The sequence below is a fragment of the Denticeps clupeoides genome, chromosome 8, assembly GCF_900700375.1.
Source record: "Denticeps clupeoides chromosome 8, fDenClu1.1, whole genome shotgun sequence".
Classification (NCBI taxonomy): Eukaryota; Metazoa; Chordata; class Actinopteri; order Clupeiformes; family Denticipitidae; genus Denticeps; species Denticeps clupeoides.
Window position 1 is genome coordinate 3,394,349 of NC_041714.1, and position 9,474 is coordinate 3,403,822.

General features: G+C 42.6%; 1 non-coding gene across 1 annotated transcript; it reads left to right on the plus strand.

Annotated features, from left to right (window-relative positions):
• Nucleotides 1–8,920: 8,920 nt before the first annotated feature.
• trnas-aga (transfer RNA serine (anticodon AGA)) lies at nucleotides 8,921–8,992 on the plus strand. Its single transcript has one exon. It is a non-coding gene; the product is annotated as a tRNA-Ser (tRNA).
• The last annotated feature ends 482 nt before the right edge of the window (nucleotides 8,993–9,474 follow it).

Genomic DNA, 9,474 nt, shown 5'->3' on the forward strand with positions numbered 1-9,474 from the left:
CCTGAAACGCATTCTCAACAAAACGTTCAACTTTTAAAACGTGTGTGCCACAACACTCAAAAATTAACTAAAATAAAGACTTTCAAAACAAAATATTCCTTTACAAACACTGTACCAACCATACAGGACAGAGTGAAATAGAAGGGAAGGGTGGGAGGGGCGTTGTGTCAAACACACTTCAACAGGAAATATGCTCTACACATAACGATAAGTAACTACATTTCTTCTAAATGCCAGAGGACCACCAGCATTTTAGCTTGTGGGCGCTCCACATTTGTAACCATGGTGACATGGTTGAACTCTGCTTATTTATGTATTCAATAATTGACTTTTGTAAAAGTCAGACTATTTTGGTGTTCCTGCATTAGAAATACTTTCTGATACTTTTACAGTGATTTACAGAACATAATTGAGCTGTGTACTTAATTACTTATGCCACAATGACACAGTAGTTAATTCCTATTATGCTGCCCTCGCTCTGGGTTTTCTAGTCTCCACCAGCTAGACAGCGAGATAACGATGCTCCAATAAACAGACTTGTATTTGGTTTTCTCTGTGCTGATTTATTGAAGAATGGCCTCTGACCATTGCCTTCTCTATGACCATCGTAAAACTGAAAAAATACAAATGTGACAATCAGCTAAATAACATAGCATATTAACTCGTTCCATGCGCACAGCAAACTAACACAAAATACACATTTCTAACGCTACTAATATACAAATAATTATATTGTTACCACACACAAAAAAAGAAAGTGCTTATCTCGTCTTAACCAATACTTACAGACAAATCTTGTCCAAAGCAACAGCATTCTTTCTGAATACGGGAATGCTTCGGCACTATGTTCCGCCATCTGGATTCTTATTCTCCCGTTTTCAGAGTAACCAAGAATAATATTACGAGACAGCCACTAGAGGGAGCTGTAGGCAGAATACTCCCCACCTAGTACAATATAATTGTGCTACTTACATGTAACCTTTTACATGAACATTTGAACAGTTAAAACAGTGTACAGGTCTAGTAACCTTATTTATCATCTGATAAAAGCAAAACCATATCAGCAATGGGTCTCAAAAACACTTTTACATTGACGTCTTTAACAACCTTCACTTCTGCTTTTCGAACCTTATTGTCCTTGCTCTCAAAGGTTCTCACAATCTTTCCCATAGACCAGTCATTTCTATGTGTGAGAGCATCTTTCAATAACACAATGTCACCAACATTTATGTTTGGCTTCTTCTTTGCTGTAGAGTCAAAAGGTATTCACTTTTCCACTGTTTCCAAAAAGAGTCTGCCAGACACTGCACTTGCTTCCATTGCTTTGTGTAGAGGTCTGGAGGTGCAGAGCTTCCTGTTGGTGCAGATACTACATTAGTCTTTTGGGTAAGAAGCATTGCTGGAGTTAGGAGGTTTGGCTTGTCTGGGTCTGTTGACACTGGTACGAGTGGTCTTGCATTCAATATTGCCATTACTTCCGCCATGAATGTACTTAACACTTCATGTGTGAGTTCAACGTGTGCATCTTTCAAAAGAATTCCATCGAGAGAATCTTTCAAAACGACATGACTCTAGCTGTTTTACTGAGGTATTGGTAGCAAGAGTTTTGATATCAGGTCTGATCTCTGCATCTATGCCAGGGTCGACCAGAGCAAAGGTGTCACAGTAAGATGTCTCTGTGTCATGTTGCATCAAAAAAGAAGGACCACTGAACCAGTTGGTGGAAGCTAATGTGGAAGCCGCAATCGGTCTGGTAGCTTTGTCCGCTGGATTGTCGCTTGTAGATATGTAAACCCACTGTGCTGGATGTGTGGTCTTTCTGATTCTGCTCACTCGGCTAGCAACATAAGTGTAGAACCTTCTTGTGTTGTTGTGTATATAACCAAGGACGATTTTACTATCCGTGAAAAATCTAACAGTATCCAGTTCAATGTCCATCTCATCTCTGATCCGCTCGTACATCTCTACAGCTAAAACCGCTGCACATAACTCTAATCTAGGGACAGTGTGGGCAGGTCGGGGGGCTACTTTGGACTTGCCCATGATGAAACCTGTATGCCACTGACCTTCACTTTCGAGAGCTCTCAGATATGCCACTGCTCCTATGGCCATGGTGGAGGCATCTGAAAATATGCAATATTTTATGGAAGATAACACCTTGGTATCTGTAGCTGCTCAAGATCCTTCAATGAGTCCCTCCATTTGTTCCATTCCTCTTCTCTATCCACAGTAAGTGGTTCATCCCAGTCCTCTTGCCCTGTAGATAGTTCACGGAGAAGAGCTTTTCCCTGCATTGTGATGGGTGACACGAAACCTAGCGGATCGTATAAGCTGTTCACAATGGCCAAGACACCTCTCCTGGTGAATGGTTTTTGTTCAGTAGTGACGTGGAAGGTAAAGCAGTCATTTTCAAGGTTCCACAGTACCCCTAAACCCCTTTGCAGGGGTATGTTGTCCTTTTCTAAATCCAAGTCTTTTAGATCCTTTGCTCTCTCTGCAGCAGGAAATGCTTCACTACTTTTTGGTCATTAGAAGCTATTTTGTGTAGCTTTAGGTTTGATTGCGCCAGCATGCTTTGCGCACTTGTGATGACCTTGATAGCTTCTTCTGCTGTTTCTGTGGATGCAAGGCTGTCATCCACATAAAAGTGTCTCATGACAAACCGCTTTGCATTATGTCCTTGCTCCTTTTCTCCCTCGACTGCAGCACGCCTCATGCAGTGAATAGCTACAGCTGGAGAGGGACTGTTTCCAAACACATGAACCTTCATCCTATAGTCACACATGCCTTTCTTAGGATCATTGTCTTCATACCAAAGGAATCTCAAATAGTCCCTGAGGGTGGTACACACCAAAGGATGGTAAGTACCAGTGTTCTTTGTCTGAGTCCAAAGGAGGTGGGAGCTCCGCATGGTCATTGTCCAGCATGTTTTGTATGAACTCTATGTACTGTCTTATTATTTCGGGGTTGCGCTCCAGTGTTTTTCTGGAGGCATTTAAGTGCTTGCATTCTGTTACTTGGAAGCTGTGGTCTCGGACAGCGAAATGGCAAAGGTGCCACCTAGCTATTACCTTTGTTTTGATACACTTCCTTTTCCATAATATCAATGAAGTCCTTGTCGTCTGCTGACAGAGCTGGTTTGTCATCATCTGTTGTTGTGTGAAAAACCATTTCTCCAAGTTGGTTAGCGTTGTTTTGAGGGGTAGATGTGGTATTACACTGGTAGTTGTAACCACCTGACTCCTTGATCTGGAACGTGTTGGGGCATGGGCAGAGATAAGAAGCACAACCATTCTGAAGAACATGTGTTTTGAGAACCTTCACATTAGTTGGTTTATGCATCTTCCCCATGCAGACTTCCCCAACTATAACCCATCTTAAATCTAGATGCTGTGCGTAAGGCATGTTGTGTGGCCCATTGATTTTCTCTCTCACCTTGTGTACCTGTATGATGTCTCTTCCCAAGAGCAATAGAATAGGTACTTGTTCTTCTACAGGAGGTACCTTTTCAGCTATCTTCTGCAAGTGTGGAAACTTCATAGCAACTTGTGGAGATGGGATCTCTGTTCTGTCATCTGGAATCATGTCACATTCGATCAGATTTGGAAGTGGGAGCTTAACTCTGCCGTCTACTGACTCAATCATATCAATGTTCTTCCAACATTATCCGACATTCCTGAGCATGTTCTGAGTTTGTAGGTGCTTGAGTATGTCTTCATATTGAAAAGCTCAAAAAACTGAGACTTAGCTAGTGACTTGTTACTTTGTTCATCAAGCACTGCGTACATCTTTTTTGCCTGTTCTCTTTTGCCGTCTGGATAGACTAACACAGGGCTTATTTTTGAGCAGGAATGTGGTCTATCTGCATCACCACAGATTTCTGTGCATTTAGAAATGACTGAGACATTCGAATTATCCTGTGTCTCCCCACCATCCTCAGTACTCTCAGCTGGAGCAGGGGGTGGACCTGGATGCAGCACTGCCAAGTGTCTGTCGCTGCCACACTCCGTGCATTTTATTTGCACCCTGCAATCCCTTGCTAAATGCTGAGTAGAGCCACAACATTTAAAACAAATTCTGTTGTCCTTTAAAAATGTCTTACACTCGTCCATGGGTTTTGCTCTGAAGCTTTTACACTTCTTAAGTGGATGAGGCTTCTTATGTATAGGGCACAACTTGTCTGGACTCTCTGTAAGCACACTGTACCTATTTTGAGCTCCACTAGCCTCCGTAGGGATGTCTGTTTTGTGTACATTAACCACTTGCCTGTTGTTGTCTTTAAAGCTTTTCTCTCTTCTGAAGTTGGTGTTAGCAGGAGGTATGATGACAAAACTTGGGTCATTTCTTATTTTGGCTTGTTGTCTTACAAACTTCGAAAAGCTGCTGAAAGGGGGAAAGGCGACACTGCATTCCTCCTTGTACTTTGCTCCTGTTGCAATCCATTTTTCCTGTAATCCGTAGGGTAATTTGTCCACAATGGGGTTGACTCCACGAGCCGTGTCCAAATATGAAAGTCCCGGTAGGTATACTCCATCTTTCAATTCCTCAAAACGTCACCCAACTCTCTTAACTTTGTGTTGTCTTTGCTGTTGAGTTTAGGAAACTGATCAATCTTTTTTAGCAGTGCATTTTCCACTACCTCAGGAGATCCGTAACATTCTTCGAGTCTTTGCCACACAAGTTCGAGAGCTGCTGCTGGGTTGAACACGTGTGCTGAGCGGACTCTTTTGGCCTGCTGACCAGACTCAACTCCAAGCCACTTAATCATTACATCTAACTCTTCTTGAGGTGTAACCTGCAAATCTTTAATAGCATTTTGAAATGACGCCTTCCATGCCCAGTAGTTCTCTGGTTGGTCATCAAACTGCAAGGGTCCTGTACTTAACATTTCTCTCCGTGTCAAGTACCTTGTAATGTCCTGTACACCCTGTGTCTCTGCTAATGTGTGAAAAGTGTTGTACGGATACAGTTTGGGGGGATTCAGTCCCCTTTCTGCTGTGTTTGGTCCTCCACTTTGATCCCAACCTTCTCTGCAGTGTGAGAGTTGTTATTGTTCGTTACTGTGTACATATCCTTTTCAGTTTGCTCATGCGCAGCTTTGTGACGGGTGGATGGATCAACTTGCAATGCGAATCCTTCATAGCAAATGTCTGAATGTTTTTGTACGTACTCTGCTGTGCGTTGTACTGGACCGACAGGTGTTCCCTCTATATCCTGACTCAGTACGCTTTTTGAGAGAGCCTCCTCCTCTTCATAAACTGCAGCCTCAGCCTCAGCTTCAGCAACTGCAACAGCTTTTTCACAACTCAAAACATATAAATGAGCCTCAAGTTCCGTTTTCTGTTTCATTATGGCTGCTTCTTTTTCTGAATATGCTAACTGCGCGCGTGCAGCTACTGCCTTTGCCCGTGCTTTTAGTGCTGCAGAACTTGTTGTGGAACGTTTGGATGCATGCAAGCGAGAAGACCTTGACTGTGTGTCTGTGTTACTCCCGTTATCCTTGTTCTCAGTGTTATCCAATTGTTCTGATTCCATTTGGTCTTGTATTTTTTCCTCTTCTAGAAGAGCCAAGCCATATTGATTCCCCGATCGTAGGCTCATGGTTGGTGTGCTGGATATCTCCTCGTGGTTGTGCTCGTTGCGCTAGTTGTCTTTTTATTATGCTGCCCTCGCTCTGGGTTTTCTAGTCTCCACCAGCTAGACAGCGAGATAACGATGCTCCAATAAACAGACTTGTATTTGGTTTTCTCTGGGCTGATTTATTGAAGAATGGCCTCTGACCATTGCCTTCTCTATGACCATCGTAAAACTGAAAAAATACAAATGTGACGATCAGCTAAATAAGATAGCAAATTAACTTGTTCCATGCGCACAGCAGACTAACACAAAATACACATTTCTAACGCTACTAATATACAAATAATTATACTGTTACCACACATAAAAAAAAGAAATTCTGGATTCTTATTCTCCCGTTTTCAGAGTAACCAAAAATAATATTAGAGGGAGCTATAGGCCAACTTACTGCCTGCACAAGGCAGAATACCTATTGAGTTCAAGGACTAGCTGGCAAGACCACAGCAGCATCCACTTATTTATTTATTTAGTGTGTAAAGTGTGTGTGTGTGTGTGTCCAATATCTATGAAAAAAATTATTACAAAAGATTAGTAAAATGCATCAATGTGTTGACACCAATAAACTATACACAGCAAACGTCTTGAGAGGACCACCATGTGCTCTTGGAGGTTCCTGGTCTACTTCTGACGGCATGTCACCAGCAGATAGCGGATTGCACACAGGCGGGGGTGATGAGAACAGCTCCAGTTTTTAATGTCAGCCCTACGCAGGGGACCAGGAAGTGGTGGCTCTGTTGAGAGAACTAGGATTAAAAAAATTGAGATGGATCATGATTTTAATATTAGTACATGTGACAGTAATAAATACAAAAACTTAAGTATTGCCCATACGTTCTTTTCCATGATGTCCATTCTTACCATCTTCATTACTCTCTGCTAAGTTCAGCACTCTGTATTAAGTGAGAGGAAAAGCTGTGTTGGGCCCTAAAAATGATTTATTCAATAATTTATTCCCACTCTCCAATAGGACTAATATTATGAAAGTGAAAGTGAAGTGATTGTCATTGTGAAACACTGCAGCATAGCACACGGTGCACACAACCGAATGTGTCCTCTGCTTTTACACCATCACACTTGGTGAGCAGGGGCCAGCCATGACAGGTGCCCGGGGAGCAGTGTGTGGGGATGGTGCTTTGCTCAGTGGCTCCTCGGCGAAGCGCTTTACGGATTTGCTTGTCATCCGACGTATATCGACATTCTTCCATCGCAGCACTACAGCCTGACACCTTTTGAGGTCTGAATGTCTGATGTCTGAAGAGTGTACTCCAATCCTTATTGATCCCCTCATCACACAACTTCTCAATCAACAGCTGCCATAGCTGTGTCAACTGTCTCTGCTGAGTCACTCTCTTCCTCCTCCCGCACATCACACATGTGATGTGCCTGTCAACAACACTGCCCTCTGTCCGTGCACCAGAGCCCTCAACCTGGCCATCATCCAGGCTCAGCGTGGCCCTCCCCAGGTCCAACTGGCAGCCCTTATCCTGCAGAAAGCCCAGAATGCATGAGTCCTGGACCTCTGCCACCCACACCGGGGGGTACATTTACATGTACAGAATTTATCTAACGCCCTAATCCAGACCGACTTACAATCAGTAGTTACAGCAACTTAGGGTTAAGTGTCTTGCTCAGGGACACAATGGTAGTAAGTGGGATTTGAACCTGGGTCTTCTGGTTCATAGACGAGTGTGTTACCCACTAGGCTACTACCACCCATATTTTATTCTTGCTGCCTGTATTAATATTTTTTTGTGTATGTCTGATACACAGTTCATCAGCACCATGGTCCTCCTATAAGCTCTGCTGCTGCACAGCCACCAGGCAGATCAGCAGATGCACATTCTAATCAGCCTGCTGTCACAGTCGCCAAATATGATGATGAAATCAGCCGATGGAAATGTTCCCATTAGCAGCGACTTTGGATGAAATCGTAGGTAGAGTTCATGGGTTTATTTGCTGGTGTCTTCCTCTTGTAAGTCGCTTTGGATAAAAGCATCGGCTAAAAAAAGTAAAGTAAAGTATCAGGATCAAGTCCAGCTCACTACTTTTCTGTTTGTGGCATCACCCACCTCAGCCTGAGCTTACAGACTCCAGCACTGACCTGCCTTCACCAAAGCATTTCCAGCTGCATTCATTTTTCATCTGGAAGCCAGGTTTGCAGGCAGAGATGACCTGGGAGCAATTTCAAAAGTCTCCCTTTTATGAGACAGAAAAACAGCATTGGTCAGAAGAGAGAAATAAGTAGCACTTTACGTGCTACTTCAGCAAGAGTGTTATTCATGTAATTCCATGTAAATTCAGCATACTTTCACAGCTCATTATGACAGATTTTAAAAAAACCATTTATGCTGATTTTGTTATTTGATTAACCCATGGAAATATACACACACACTTGAATGGATGATTATTGTTTGAAATGTTTATATGTTCCCTAAACTTATCATTGTGAAATCATAAGTAGTAATGTGTACTTAAAGCAATAAAGAGCAATTTACAGTTTGTTTAAAGTGTCTTCTGTTCTTTCTCTATAGTTGATACAATATTTATGAAAATACAATGTTTATAAAAATAAAGTTTTTTATTAATCGTTGCTTTTATACTTTCATTATGCAGTTTAAATTGGGTTTAAACAGCTGTGTCATAAGACTGTAATATGGCGGTGCAGTGAATTTGAAATGTAACAATTGTTCTGGGAAGTATTAATTAAATAATAATAAAAAAGCTAAAAAAATAGTTTTGAAATACTTTATTTTAGTACATTTTTTGAGTGTTGTGGCACACATGTTGTAAAAGTTTAAAGTTTTGTTGCACTGAGAATGCGTCTCAGGTAGGATTCGAACCCGGGTCGTCTGCACCAAAGAGCAGTTCCATAAGATGTGGGCACGCGCAATTTTTTTGGGTTCTTTAAGGTGAAGACAGCAGGTTTTCCTATTTGGTGCCTAATGAAATGTTCCACCGGCGAGCACTTGTGCAGTCCGTCAGGCGCTTCCATGAAATGATTGTTGTTCCTCTTTTGTTTTTCCCTGATTCGCGTGGCTGTTGTTGTTTGCAGGCAGCGGGGACTTTGCGCCCCCTTGCGGCTGCATAAAGAGTGTCACGTGACCTTGCGAGTTGAGCCAAAAGCCGCTCCGCTTGCGGTGCGCGCCGGTGTGTGAACGTTAAACACCAGCAGGTGGCAGCAGCAGCCCAAAAGTTTGTAATGGCTGCCGAAGGACACGGGCAAAATATTTTCAAAAAAATTTGCCCATGTCAAATGTACTATTTTACCATTAAGAATTGTTCTGCCAATGTAGCGCAGCGGTAGCGCGCTGAGACAAGAGTTCAGAGGTCGCCGGTTCAAATCCGGTCATTGGCATAATTAACATTTAACTTTTTTTTTCTTTTTTTTAATGGACGAGGAAACGTTAGTGCGACCGACAGCGCTCAATTAAATATTCGCTTCAGCCCTGTGCCTCGTTTTGCACGACTACAATGGTGTCACGAGTCAAAGTGGGAACGGACGATTTCACACACGGGAGTTCGCAGCCAATATGGACAAGACGGAGGAGGTGGCGTCACGTGGGGGACAACGTTTACATGGACAACTTTGTACGCGTCATGCAGGAGTACAGCGGCTGCCTTCGTTCTGCGTTACGGCTAATGGAGCTGGCAGGGCTGGAGGACAGCACGGTTCCCGGGAGAGGACCCGGATTTCTGACCGAATTTATTAAAAATACAAGAAAATTACCTTTTACATTGTGTTGAGAAAATATATGCTCAACCTATTTTTAGTTTATGGCAAGGTTTTTTTATTTATATATGTGTAACACTCCCACTAAACTTGTTTTTACAATGATG